Raw genomic sequence first — 15,818 nt, forward strand, 5'->3', positions numbered from 1 at the left:
TGGAAGTGTTTCCAGAGTCAGCCCTTGACTGTTTTCTGGATTCTCAAACTCATTGCAGAGTTTTTAGCCTCCACAAACCAGTGATCTCTGTGTCAATGTCTCCAGCCAGACCAGCTTCTCTCTTACCACCCTCTTTTTTTTTTTTTTTTTTTTGAGACAGAGTCTTGCTCTGTTGCCCAGGCTGGAGTGCAGTGGCACGATCTCAGCTCACTGTAACTTCCACCTCCCGGTTAAAGCGATTCTCCTGCCTCAACTTCCCAAGTAGCTGGGACTACCGGTGCGTACCACCATGCCAGGCTATATATATATATACATTTTTTATTTTTAGTTGAAATGGGGTTTCACTATGTCGGCCAGGTCATTTGATCAGCCTGACCTTGTGATCAGCCTGCCTCACTTACCCTCTTTTTGAGCCTCATCTGTCACTTCTGCTATATCGCAAAGCTCTAAAATCCCCTCTGCCTTCCTCTCCCTTCTTCACAGCTCACACAAATCTCTCTACATTCTTTTTCTACTCCAACTCCATCTGGCTTCCAGGCCTGACTCCTCTAGGGTCACACAAATCTCCCAAGTTCAGACAAACCAAATTAATGTTGCAAGAGCAAGGCCAGGCATTATGGTTTCAAGCGCTCCTATTTTGGGGTCACTGACCACAAGCACAGCTGCCCCTTCTCCCTTGCTCCCATCTGCTCCATCCTCCTCTGACCTTGCCTGCATTATCCACTCCACTGGCCAGGTGTTTGCAAAGGGAATTTCCTAAGCGATTCCTCAAAGTAGCCTCCTACTCCACCCTGGTTAGGGGAGTTTTCCCATTTTCGTCCTCATGGACTGTGAGCAGAAGCCCTCACGGGGCCGCTCCATTTGCAGCCTGAGCCTCCGAGGTCTCCCCCAACCCCTAAACCCACCCAAGGTGCCTGCTCCTTCCCTCAGTCCCTGCTCACCTGCACTTGTGGTCCAAGGGGCGCTCTCCTGACGCCAAATCTCCACTTGGGTCCAGGCTCTGTGAGTATTCCGGAGCTGCCCTTAAATTTCCAGATGTGAGGGGTGGTTCCCTCAGCAGCACTGCTGAGGTGGTAAGAATGGCTTCTCCTGCCCTGGCAGGTCAGTGGCGTCCTTCTTGGTCCAGGTGAGAACAGGCAACACAGCACAGCCTCTCTGTTCACCTGAGAGTTCTGAATCTGACACCTTCAGGGCTTATAAGACTGTGGAGAGTTTCTTTTCTGATTCCCTATTGGACAGACTGCAGATGCAATTAGCATCTGGCCAATGACAGACTCTGATTAGTATTTTCCCCCCTTCTTCTCAGATTTTATTTTCAGGCTAGGAGGTGGGGTGGGTGGGGCGAACAGGAGATTAAAGGTGGATGATTGGATTTCTCTCACTAGTCCACTCAAACTCCTCTAACTTAATCAGTGATTTGTTCCTGGGTTAATTGAAGTTTGACAATATTTTCATCGTGTTTTTCTCAGGCAGGCGGATGTAGGACTTTTTGGCTAGTGTTGGCCTCCTCCTTCTCTGGCAGTTTTAGTTCATTTTGTCCCTTAATGGAAGTGTTTCCAGAGTCAGTCCTCGCCTGTTTTCTGAATTCCCAAACTCGTTCCAGAGTTTTCAGGCGCCAAAAGCCAGTGGTCTCTGTGTCAGTGTCTCCAAGCCAGACCAGCTTCTCTCTTACTTTCTTTTTTGAGCCTCATCTTTCACTTCTGCTGCAATTCAAAGCTCTAAAATCCCTTTTGCCATTGTCTCCCGTCACAGTTCACAAAAATCTCCTCACATTTTTTTTGCATTCCAATTGTGAATTTATTCAACACAATTCTTCCACTCTACACAACAAAGTACAAACACAATGCCATCTAAAATGCTGCAAAGTTATAAAACTCTAACAGAGATTTCATAGTACTGACTACGCAATAAATGAAAAAAAGAAAAAATAAATCAGTGTACATGTTGCCAAGGTATCCTGAAAGACCACCATGAAGGGCAGGAAGAACCGGGGCTGCATGATGACCACACCGAGCTGACTCTCAGCTCACTGGCCAGTTTCTGAATAGGGTGGTGGGGTGGGGTGTGTGCATGGCTGCACGGACAGACAGAACCATGCATAGCAACTGCCATGGGTGAGAGGCTCTTAGGGGATGTCTGACCCTTGAAATCGGAAGAGGTTTCAAGAGGCTGGGCCTAACAGGGTTGGAAGTTGCTTTAAAGTCCAGGATGCTCCCTTTCCAAAAGGACACTGCACGGCAACAGCAAGGGCATGGCCTGGCCACCATCCCAGGTCACCAGGGAAGGGAAAAGCGTGCTTCCACACAGGCAGGGTCACATCACCCCCAGAGCCTCACTCATCCCTGTTGGCTCTGCCACTGCACTGACTCTTAGAAACTGGAAACAGTTTACAGACAGAAAACTGGAGGGCATCTTGGCAGACAAACCCAAACAGACAGCATTTCTGCAGCCAGACCCCGACCAGTAGAGGGGTGCTGACCGCTGCCTACAATGTCTGCCCGAGTCAGGGATTTGCTTTCCTACTGTTCTTCCTTTCACTAGAAAAGTGACTAAACTGAGCTGGGTGAGGTACAAGTTACAGGGCTGAGAGCTTCGGTGGTCTGCTTATCTATCGGGAGGAGGTGGAACTGGAGCGGCTCCTGTGGCGGTGTCGGCCTGGGGATAGTGATCACCAGTGAGTGGGGGACCTGGGCCTCGGGGAGCAGGACCTTCTCCTCATCTGTGGGGGGCCTGTGCATTCTTCTGGGAGGGCAGAATCACCTTGACGGTGGCTTAGACCTGGGGGCCAGAACAGCTGTAGCAGTGATCTCTCCTGGCCATCTATTTGTCCCCTGTCCACGTGCTCCAGCGCCTTCTGAGTTTCATCTAGATTCTCAAACTCTACTCATGCAGGGCCTTTGGACAGATGGGGATGTATCCTATCCACAGGCATGCCAATCGTTTTAATTTTCCCATAGATGGAAAATATCTCCCTGATGTGATTCCTGGTCACATTCCTGGTGAGTCTCCCGTGTGCACTTTGGTGGGCTTAGGGAACGGGCTCCACCTTTTCCTCTCCTTTCATCTCTTTGAGGTGGTTTGGACTTGGAGTGGGAGTGCCTCCTGTTGTTGTGTCTGTGTCAAGAAGAACCTGGAGAGCAGGACAAGCTGCTGGAGCTGTGGGATGCTGGAGCTTCCTGAGCAGCTGGAGGCTGAGGAATTGCTGGTGTCAGTGCTGGTGCTGGAGCCTGGGCCGGACCAAGACCTGGTACTGCTGCTACCACTGGCCCATCAGTAATTTGCAAACATTGTCCTTTTTTGCGTGGCACAGACCAGCATCAGTGACCATGACTTGGGAACCTAGTACAGATTTTGTCACCAATTTGCCCCCTTGTTTATGTGGATTTGTGCAGTAAACCACCTGCAAAACCACATAGGATGTCCTGAGCTCTGGGGAGAACTCCATTTCTTAGAGATAAGTAAGTTCAAATGTAATAGGCTGTCCAGATCTGCAAAGCAACTGATTGTGGCTCATCTTGTCCATGCAGAGAATATGTTCTGTGGGTGAAGGGCAGGCTATAACCCTCAGTTTTAGTCTGTGCCCATCTACAAGAGGTGGATAAAATTAAATAGAAGTGGAGTTATTCTTTAGGGACTCTGAATATTTTATCAACTTTGAAAAGGGATTCATAAAATTATTTGCTGCCAGAAGACACATCTCAATGTAACTTGCCATTTCCATTTTCTAGAAAACATTTCCATCTATGTCATTTTAATTCATCCTACCATTCCTCTTTCCTGAACTGTACTGTCCTATGCAGGCTTTGAAGAGAATGCTGGTGACAGTATGACACACTTATGCTTTAAGCATAGGAATACAAAAGTCCCTAATCACCACCCACCCAGTTGCACAGGTGTTAGATTTATATACAAAGGTCATTTACAAAATTTACAAAAGAAAATTTACAAAATTAGAAAAAAAGCATATAAAGAAAGTAAATCACATTAATAAAAACTCTTACAGATGGTCTTTGAATTATGATTCGGCTCAACAATTTTTCAACTTTGCGACAGGTTTATCAGGACATAACCACAATGAAAGTCAAGGAGCTTCTTAAGACTTCTGATGGGGTTGCGGTTTCTACTGAATTCATATGCCTTTCCACCATTGTAAAGTCAAAAAATTATAACTTGAAGCTTATAATTCAGGGACCATATGCTGTGTTGTCATGCATTTTTGACTTAAAAATTTCCCATTGACCAGGCCCGGTGACTCACACCTCTAATCCCAGCACTTTGGAAGGCCGAAGGGGTAGATCACAAGGTCAGGAGTTCTCAACCAGTCTGACCAACATGGTGAAACCCCATCTCTACCAAAAATAGAAAAATTAGCTGGACGTGGTGGTGCATATCTATAATCCCAGCTACTCAGGACGGTGAGGCAGGAGAATTGCTTGAACCTGGGAGGTGGAGGTTGTAGTGAGCTGTGATTGTGTCACAGCACTTCAGTCTGGGTGACAGAATGAGACTCTGTCTCAAAAAAATGAAAAATAAAAAATTCCACTATACTATAGGTTTATTTTAATAAAACCTCATTGCAACTTGAGAATCACCTGAAATAAATGAAATAACGAGTAGCATTTGATCTGTTATTCTCTCACACTTTAAAGAAACACCTCAACATAAATCTGTGTGCAGATATTTTGTTCTACTTCTATACACTTAGTTGTCTCTTCTTTTGGGTTTTGTGTGTGTATTCATTTTGCTTTTCTATTTCTTATCTCTTTAATTGAGCAAAATACCATATAAAGGTGTTTTTAGTGAAATTTGACTCTCCAACACTGCTGTCACAAGTAAATTCTGACCTCTTGATGGCTTAGGAACACAAAATTTATGCTTTTTTTTCCCCCCAATATTGGATCTTTGGCTCTATTGAGTGGCTCTGAGACCCATGTACCGTGACCTTGTGACACACCATCTCAGGCTTTGTAGCAGAGGTAGAGAGAGCACTGTGATATGCTCCCAAAGAGTTTAGTAACTTGCTCCTTGCAAACATTCCCTTAGTTAGGTTATCAAGGTTCATGTCAACAGCGATATGTCATGCTGATAGCAGGTACCCTTAATGTGATGTGATCAGGATAACACTGCCCCTCTGGAGTCTTCTTTCCTATGTGGGTAACCTTAGTCTAACCATGACGATAGCATGACAAACAAAATGAAGGTACATTTTACAAAAATGCCTCCTCTGTATTCCTCAAAGCTGTTAGGATCATCAAAATAGAAGTCTGTGAAACTGACACAGACAGAGGAAGCTAAGGCTACACGATGACTAAATGCAATGTGGCATAGTAGATGGCATCCTGGAACAGGAAAAGGACATTAGGGAAACATTAATATTATCTGAATGGAAAGTGCAGTTTAGTTAATAATGTACCAATATGGGATAACTGGTTGTGACAAATGTACCAAAGTCATGTAAGATGCTAACAATAGAAAACCCTGGGTACAGGATGCATGGGAACTCTGTAGTACTGTTGCAACTTTGCTGTAAATCTAAAACTATGCAAAAATAAAGAGATATGGAAATGTATGGAAGAAAGTGAGAGAACATTTTGTTGGTCTGGTCCAACATGCCAAGCAGGAAATAATACACATGGTGTCTGCATTTATTTTGTTGCTAGAACTGGTAACATGGCTTCAACTATTTTTGAGTTAGCTCTGATCTTTGGGGGCTGTCTTGGCAACAGGCTATCATAACCTGCAAAGTAAATGAAAGAGAGAGAAACAGGAAAGCAGAAAAAATAAATAGAAGAAGGCAGCCTGTGGAGAGTCCCACGTACGGAGGACCTGAAGTCTCCAAGACCAAATTCCAGCCTGTGAGCGAGCCACCTTGGAAGTGAATCTTCCAGCCCCAGCCAGCCTTTAGATAACTGCAGCCCCAGCCAACATGTTGATGGCAGCCTTATAAGAGAACCTGAGCCAGAATGGGCCAGCTAAGCCACCCTTGAACATCTGACTCGTGACGTGGTCGCTGGGCTCCCCCAGAGTAATCCATCCAGTAGAAAGTAAAGTGGGAGCTGCAGCGACTGTCTTGGAAGTTCTACACTGTCATACCGGCAACGTCTCAGTGTTTTCAGAAATGAGCCCTATTCAGTGAAGATGCTGCCTGGTTGCTTCTTGTTACTTAAAGGAAAATGGGGGAGGGGACAGAGAGGCTAATGAAGTCAGGACTTGCTGATTTTGCAAGTTCTTAGCCTTTTGAGACTGCAAATGACTCTAAAGGTACAACAGCTTCTAGGCAAATCTCAACATCAGGGCACTGCCAGGTAAGTATGATCTAAAAACCGTGTTGAGGACCTGGCTCTAAAATCTTTTGTCTCATTCTCAGAAAAATCTCAGAACATGTCTCAGAGAATGGCTTGATTAAACAACCAGGCATCCAAGATGCTTCCATTGTTGAAAAAAATATATGTGTGTGTGTGTATATATATATATATATGTTTTGAGACTCAGTCTGGCTCTGTCACTCAGGCTGGAGTTCATTGGTGCTATCTTGGCTCACTGCAACCTCTGTCTCCCAGGTTGAAGTGATTCTCCTGCCTCAGCTTCCTGAGTACCTGGGATTACAGGCACCTGCCACCACACCCGGCTAATTTTTATATTTTTAGTAGAGACAGGATTTCACCATGTTGGTCAGAGTAGTCTTGAACTCCTGACCTCGTGACTTGCCCACCTCAGCCTCCCAAAGTGCTAGGATTACAGGCATGAGCCACCGTGCCCTGCAGATATATTTTCAAAGTGAGAACTTTGTTAAAGTAGAAAGTGAAACAATCCTGCCTCTACCCTCTAGGACATCCACAGTCACTAACTTGATCTATGCATTTTCTGTATATCATACTGAACACAACACACACTAAATATATTTACATGTACATATATATATATGTACACAAATAGAATTGGAGTACAAATAATTCACATTTCAGTCAAATGCCAACTGGCTCAATGTTATAGTTAACATTTGGCTGAAGCTGAGGACAAAGCCAAATATTAACATAGTTTTGAAACAAGAAATAAAAATAAAATCATCAGAGTTTGCAAGGATGACATGCTACTGCAGGAACACCATCATCTGCTAGACACCTCCTGTGGTCACTCTGTTACCTACAATATATTAAAGTAGATGGTCGCTCTCACCCTAGATTGGTGGAGAAGCAGGACTTTCTGTGTTTCATTGCCTTGGGTTCAGCCAGGGTTTAAACAGAAAAGCATATTCAAATATGGTGATTTCAGTGTCATTTAATAAAGGGACTATTTGCAAAACTAGGCAGACTTTAGGGTAACCCAATGTGGAGCTAAGGTTCCCTCTGAGACCCTGTTCCTTTAAGGAGCCTTTTCCAGCCCCAACACCTATTGTGTTAAAACCACAACCATTGAGCCAGGCACAGTGGCTCATGCCTGTCATCCCAGCACATTGGGAGGTCAAGGCGGTGGACCACCTGAGGTCAGGAGTTTGAAAACAGCCTGACCAACATGGTGAAACCCCTTCTCTACTAAAAATACAAAAATTAGCCAGCCACCATGGCCAGTCACCTGTAATCCCAGCTACTGGAGAGGCTGAGGATGGAGAATCACTTGAACCTGGGAGGCAGAGGTTGAAGTGAGCTGAGATTGGACCTTTGCACTCCACCCTGGGTGACAAGAGTAAAACTCCATCTCAAAAAAATTGAAGACATAGGTGGAGATGGGGCATTCTGGGAGCCTGGGGAAAAAGAATGTGGCTCTGAACCTCAGACATGTTTCTTAACAATTCACAGTCCAGATGGGTGACTCATGCCTGTAATTTCAAAACTTGGGCTGTATAATAAAGAAAATAAAGATTTTAAATTTCAGAAAAAGAACAATTCACAGCCTGTTTTCCTGTTTGCATACTGGAGACAATAATTGCCATTTCAAGGGGTGGTTATAATTTAGTAAGTGTTTGCATAAAGTGTGTATCTTAGTGTCCATAATGTGGAAAAGTAAGAGCAGCTGGCAGTAGCAGGCCAAGCACCTAACAAATTAGTCAGTCCACTTTACATATTGTAAAGTAAGAACCTTATTCCCGCTTTGTAGATAATAAACCCAACATTGCATATATAGCAAAAGGAACAACTGACACTCAAACCCAGTCAGGCTTCTAAGAATATTTCCAATCACTTTTTTGTACTCAAGTATTTGTGACCACTATTATCTAAGAAAATAAGGATGTAACAGTTTTCAGAATTCAGTTCTAGAAAGATAACACATAGTTGAATATTTGAAATTGGATCCTAAAAATTTTATCCAGAATTTTTAATATTTATTTATTTATTTATGTCTTCATTTATTTTTTAGACTGGGTCTTGCTCTGTGCCCATGTTGTAGTGCAGTGGTGCCATCTGGGCTCATTGCAACCTCCGCAGGAGGATCATGAAATCAAAAGATCGAGAACATCCTGGCCAACATGGTGAAATACCATCTCTACTAAAAATAGAAAAATTAACTGGGCACAGTGGCACACGCCTGTAGTCCCAGCTACTCAGAGACTGATGCAGGAGAATCGCTTGAACCCAGGAGGCAGAGGTTGCAGTGAGCCCAGATCATGCCATTGCATTCGAGTCTCGCAACAGAGCAAGACTCTGTCTCAATAAATAGATAAATAAATAAATAAGAATAAATATCTCTACCAGCAGTCTGTCTTCAATGTCTGAGCCTGTGGATGCTGAAAACTCTGGAATGAGTTTGGGAATCCAGAAAACAAAGGCAAGGACTGAGTCTGGAAGAACAACCTTCAGGGGACAAAAAAATTAAAACTGCCTGAGAAAGAAAAGGTCAACGCTAGCCAACAAATATTTCCAATATTTAATTCACCCCAGACCAAATCACTGATTAAGTTAGAGGAGTTTCAATGGACTAGTGAGAGACAGATAAATCCAATCTTCCGCTTTTAATGTAATCATGTTCTCCCCACCCACCCCACCTCCCAGGCTTAAAATGCAATCAGAAAAGAAGGTGGAAAATGTTCATTGGAGCCTGTCATTGGCCAAAGGCTAATTTCATCTGCATTCTGTCCAATAGGGAAACAGAAAGGAAACTCTCCACAGGCTTATAAGCTCTGAAGGCGCCAGATTCAGAACTCTCAGGTGAACAGAGAGGCTGTGCTGTGTTGCCTGTTCTCACCTACATATCTGACAAAAGATATGTAGGAAATCACTTATGATGTTAAAATTTTGGTTAATTTCCCATGGTATATAATCTCCAATGGAAACACACATATTGTGATTTTGTTTCATTTCCTTTTAAGCACCAGGATGTATGTTGCCTCTCTTAACTTAGCTGTATATTTCTGTGACTGTAAATAATGTGCTGAAAAGTTTCTCTTTCCATGGCAAATATTCCTATTGACATGGGATCCTGCTGTTCTGTAAGTACATATTGTCATATGCTCTTTGATTATGTATACACTTTACAGTATGCCCACCAATATGTGAAAGGTCTTGGAGGACAGTTTAACACCTGTTAAGATAACAACAGTGTAGTATAGTTTAATAGCATCTCTTAGAGTGTATTTTGCATCTTAAAGCAAGGCAACACATATATAAAAGAAACTGAATGAATTTGATTTACCATAGGAATAATGTTGGGTAAGATAGATTGTAAGTCATGAAACACATTTAAAACTTCTCTGTAATATTTTGATGATTCTAAGTCAGCTCATGAGCTCTAGAAGTGTAGGCTCTAGGTGGCTAGATGTTAGATATTTGGCAAGTTTATACTGATAAGAAAGTATCAAATATATATTGGATATACAAAAGTGCATAAACATGATCTATGCAAGAGAATGATAAATGTGAACAAGCTAATTTATATATATATGTACGTGTGTATGTTATTTGTTTAAATGAGAAGAATGAGGCAGGGTGTAAATACATATATAAAATGATAAATTAACTACAATATGATATAATAAATGTGCTATGGAATATTATATATGTGCGTATATATATGAATATATATATACTGTTTTGTTTGTGAATAATTTTTCTTCTCCAGTGTGTGCTATCCATACACATAGTAATTGTCCTATATAATTACTCAAAATTACAATGTAGTGAATCAAAAAAGACTCAACTGTAAACTTAAGAATAGCAGAGCAAGAAAGAGACAAATTAAAAAATAAGTTAAATAATGTTGAAGCTTAAATAGAAAGAATAACTCAAATGACCTATATCTTTATTTGACCTAAAAGAAAAAAATATATATATTTCTGAAGTTGTTGACAGGAAAGATACATTTCTCACCACAACACTGCAACATTTTCATTGTTGAAGCCCCTACATTTATGACTTAAAGAGACTAACAAATTTTAAGTATTTCTAATCAGCATCTTTCTCAGATACTTATTTATCCATTTGCCTCTGCCATTAAACAATTAGCTTTATGAGGGTACCTAAATCCAATTTATTTTATATCATCAACTCCCAGTACATAATAGATGCCTAATTAAATATGTGTTGATGAGTGCGTGACTGCAGTGCAAGAATAAGTTTGAGAATCAACCAGAAAACCAACAACAACAACAAAAACTTTGAAAAGGGCAACAGTGTCCAAGGGTAGACTGGTTCTGTATTTTCATCCTTTTAGCACAGGGTTCTGCTACCTGCGGTTGAGTGCTTTTTATATTACAGGATTCTTTCATAAATAGCAACATATTTAAGACATGAAAAATGATTTGAGATAGGCCTGTAATACTTTCTCAACAAAACTTGACATAAAAGAAAAAAAACAAAATGTGAAGAAGGTCTCACAGGAAAAGAGAAAGTCCTACATTTCATTTATTCCTCAGGGGATAAAAAATGTCCAATCATTTACTCATAAAATATATTCAAACTCTTACAATATTATCTTATTTTACTTATGATCTGAAGATGGAGCCATGAACATGTTGACCCATAAGGCATTCTGTTTGTGTGAATTTTAAGAGATTCTACTGCATCTGTAAGATTGGAAATAACAAGCATCTTTTGTCCAATTAAAAGCATATGTTCATGTGAAGGCTACCGACTATTGTTTGTCTTTAGGGTTTTTACTTTGCTTTCTTTTTTGTTTGTTTTACTTTTTGCAGATAGGATAATCCACTGTTGAGCCCCATGCTAAGAGAGGACACAATGACATTCTCGATTCTCTTCTTGACCAAGGCCAAATGCTGACAGAAGAGAATTACCTGATCTTCATTTTTATGCCAGCATGAACATTTTTTGGTTATCTCAGGTTTTCTTTATCATATATGACAAAGGGTCTAAATCATACTTAGGGAAGGCAAAAAAGTAGGAAGAAATAGCACATTTATTGTAAGAATTGCAACTCTAAGTTGAGCTCCAGGGAAACAGTTTAGCAGTCAAAGGAGAGAATTTTAAATCCAGAGAAAATGATTAATTCCAATTAGTTTTACTTTTGACAACTGTTCATATATCTAGAATATAAGGATAACATTTAATACTGTTTCCCTTTCAAAATTAGATTTATTTTTTTTCTCACACTCCATTATTCTTCTCCCACAAAAATCATAGCTTTGTCACCAGTGTTAGCTTTCTCAAATTTATTTATGGGCATTTATAATAATTTGAAGTATATTTTTCAGCTTGAATATAACTACCTGTGACAGAAAAAACAAAAGTTTTTCAGAAAAGTCTACCCATATCTAAACTAATTCTGATGCCAATTTGTACAGTTGCCATATGATAAATACAATTAACGTTCAGCGTCCATTAAGAGTCTGCTAGGCCTTTAGGCATGCTAGGACTACCAAATGTGATCTTTTTACTTATTATCCAATGTCAATAATTAGTTGGAAATTAACTCATGATATGTGTTCATTGCACTGTTTTCCTTACCAAAACTGTTGTAGTCTAATTAAGACAATAGAATATTTGTATTATGACAGTTTTTGATAGAATTTCTGTAATTCTAAAAGCCACTTTTTAATGTCCCTTTTAAAACTTTATGTTTTTTAATTCTTTAAGTGCAATCTTATTTAAATAAAGAAGTTTTTGGTTTAGTTTAACAAATACTACTTTATTATTTAAATATACAAAGTAGCATTAGTTTGGACAATTTTAATAATTTCTGGATTTGAGAAAGTATTTTCAGGGCTAGATGTACCAAGTTGATACTCTAAAGTTAGTTTTCTTGGCTGTATCATATAGTAAACACATATTTCACAATTGCAAAATTTGAACCCAAATAGAGTCCCAATCAATAGTAATTTTGTCACTCAATGTTACTATCAGTAGAGTTTCAAAAACCAGGAACAATTATTTTCATTTCTTCCTACCACTAAAGACCAGATTTAGATATGAAGAATCTATGTTCATTAATGATATTTCAGGTGCATCTGTATAAATTATTATCTTAAATTACAAATCTCTTCCTCCAGTTTTACAGGCTTGGAGAGGGTTCTTTCTCTACGTTTGGTTTATAATCCCCAAAGATTTTAAGGTGCAAATTCTATTCATTTCTTTACTTTCAATTTCAGTTTAAGGAGCAAATAAATCATTTTTCGCTTGACATAAAATGTTTGCTTAATTTTGATAGATGTAAAACTTTTTACTTTCATTAAGTTGATAAATTATTTAACTGTAAAATGATTCCTACATAGTAAGATTTGGCTTCACGTATAATGATAGTTTATCCAATTATTACTGTTTTCCACAGAAAAAATTGTGTAAATTCTGTATTAAAAATCCTTTTACTTAGCATAATTTTATACATAATTTTTTACATTCATCTCAGCATGGAAGTATTACATTTAAAATGGATAAGGATTATTTGGAAAAAAAAGAGACTTCTTTCTTAATGCTAAGACCTTTTGTGTGCGTTATTTTGTGGTTTTAAATATGGAGATTTCTTGTTACACTTCTTATAGCTAATGAAAAACAGCCTTTGATATGATATCATTATATATTGCTGTATTATCTTTCTGTTTGGTGAGGCAACATATTCTAGGGAAGACAATATAGGCTTGGATTAGTAAAGCCTAAGTGTGGTTCTTGGCTTGCCCTGTTATTGGCCATGTGGACAGTGGATCCTCTACTTCCTAATCCATAATTACCATAGCTGTGAGAATTAGGGCTAAGTAGGCTAGTTGGTGCACAAGTAATTGTGATTTTTGTCATTACTTTTAATAGCAAAACCCACAATTGTTTGTGCACCGACCTATAATTAGTTTATTTGGTCTGTTCACTGAAAATAATATTTTTATTAGTGCATTTGCAAATAGATTAATATTAAGTAAAATGTTTACTGCATACATTTCTTTTTTTGTTTGAACTTTGGAGTATGTTAAAAATAGATAACGAGAATCTGATTAGATGAGTAAGCACGCTTCTGTCCTGGTCTCACATTGCCTCCTTCACAGTATATCACCTGCCATTTTAAAACATATTTTTTCTTAAAAAGTTAAGTGTAGCAATACATTTTATCTGCCAGTTAGTTATTTTATTTTAAATAATGTTTTTCATCCAGTGAGAGCATACCTTAAAGTCTTAAACATCTTGACTTTAATAAACGTGTAGTTTTGTTTTTTTGAGACAGAGTCTTACTCCGTCACCAGGCGCCAGGCTGGAGCGCAGTGGCATGACCTCGGCTCACTGCAATCTCCGCTTCCTGGGCTCAAGCAATTCTCCTGACTCAGCCTCCTGAGTAGCTGGGACAGGCGCGCGCCACCACGCCCAGCTAATTTTTTTGTATTTTTAGTAAGAAAGGGTTTCACCATGTTGACGAGAATGGTCTCAATCTCTTGACCTCGTGATCCTCCCGCCTCGGGCTCCCAAAGTGCTGGGATTACAGGCGTGAGCCACCGCACCTGGCCAACTTTTAAATGCTTTCTTCAATAATATCTTACCAACAAAATTAGTTGGATTTTATGCTACAAAATTTTTTCCTTTCTGATTTATAAAGCTTGTAAATATGAATGAAAGTTTCTTCAGGATTAATAGAATTGAGATTGTAGCCATACCTCGTTTTGTTTGTCTGGAAAACTCTAATGTGTTTATTTTACACAGCATTTTCCAGAAAAAAATGTCAACTATTAAAACAAATTAAAAGAATATACATAAATAATACATATATTTTATGTAGTTTAAGTAGCAATTTGTACTTAAATAACTCTATTGAATATAAACAGAATATGTCTTTAATTTTTTCTGTATGTAATCTGATTCTTACATGACTATTCACACATATTATTCAAACATGCTGATGAGGCTGCAGGAAAAAGGGAACGCTTATACACTGTTGGTGAGGATGTAAGTTAGTTCAGCCACTGTGGAAAGCAACTTGGAGATTTCACGAGGAACTTAAAACAGAGCTACCGTTCAAATAATCCCATTACTGGGTATACACCCAAAGGAAAATGGATCATTATACCAAAAAGACACATGAACTCATATGTTCATCACCCTGCTTTTCACAATTGCAAAAACATGGACTCAACCTAGGTGCCTATCAATGGTAGATTGGATAAAGAAAATGTACATATATAGTATGGAATTCTATGAAGCAATAAAAAGAATGAAATCATCCCGCTTGCAGCAACATGGCTGGAGCTGGAGGCCATAAACCTAAATGAATTGATGCAGGAACGGGAAAGAAAGCATTGCATGTTCTCACTTATAAGTGGGAGCTAAGCATTGAGCACACATGAACATAAACATGGGAGCAATGGATGCTGTGGACTACTTGTGGGGGGACTACCCATTGGGTACTATTTTCACTATCTAGGTGCAATATACCCATTAAATAATAATAATAATATAAGTAATTTTTTTAAATGAGGAAATCTGTACCCAGTTTTTGAATCAATGCTTGCCATATTTTTAAAAACTTTATTAACTGCTGATATCTGATAGTTGGATAAATACTTCAATAGATGCACCTTCAAATTAAGAAGGAATTATAGTTATCTAAAAGCATGGACTTCTGTGTAGTCCTATAAATACTGAATTTTTTGAATGAATGAGTGAAATTCATGGATTGTATACATTCTGTTTTTCTACATTATATTTTATGACATGTTGTTTTATTTTGGCATACTCTGTGTGTTCTTTCTGCATTATATTTTCCTGCACACTCCTCCCCCATTACATTTTGTTTTATAAGATTACTAAAATAAGAAATTCTGCTTTTGCATAAAACTATATTTTAGGATGACTTCACAAGATAAAGTACAAACTAGAATAGTCACATTTAGCAATCTAAGTGGACAAATTAGAACGTTATGATGCATTCATGTATAAATTCATAAATTAAATGTGTATGTACCACCAAATTTCTAATTATCTGGTGCTGAAGGAGCAAAGTGAATAAAAAAAAAAGAGAAGTGATCACTGTCCTTGTTGAGCCTACAGTTTAGTAGGGGCAAAAACTATTAATAACAAATGATAATGTGAGGAAATGCAAGTGGAAATTTGCCATTCTAATCTGTGTTATGAAGCAGAGTACATTAAGCATAAGTGGGATATTAGAGAGTAAAAGGAAGTTGAAATTTTTATATATTATATGAATCATATTATATATAAATGTTTATGGTCCCCAGAGATGATGCTGTTAGTGTAAAATATTTCCAAAGTCATTACTTCCTTAAAATAGTTATCTTTAAACTTTTAGGACAATGATTTGGGTATTTAAATTTGTTTTCCTTCATTAAAATAAATTGTACTTTTTATATCAAAGGAAGATACATTAATCTTGGAAATAATAATAGTGAAATCACAGAGGAGAATTGGCCTGATGAAGAAATCTTAAGTGCATATTATATC

General features: G+C 38.9%; 1 pseudogene; it reads right to left on the reverse strand.

The window, feature by feature from the left end:
• Positions 1-2,608: 2,608 nt before the first annotated feature.
• Positions 2,609-11,235, reverse strand: LOC135277818 (RNA-binding protein with serine-rich domain 1-like; annotated as a pseudogene).
• Positions 11,236-15,818: the final 4,583 nt, after the last annotated feature.

Source organism: Aotus nancymaae, unplaced genomic scaffold (genome assembly GCF_030222135.1).
Source record: "Aotus nancymaae isolate 86718 unplaced genomic scaffold, 86718_ANA_hifiasm-v0.15.2.pri h1tg000033l, whole genome shotgun sequence".
Classification (NCBI taxonomy): Eukaryota; Metazoa; Chordata; class Mammalia; order Primates; family Aotidae; genus Aotus; species Aotus nancymaae.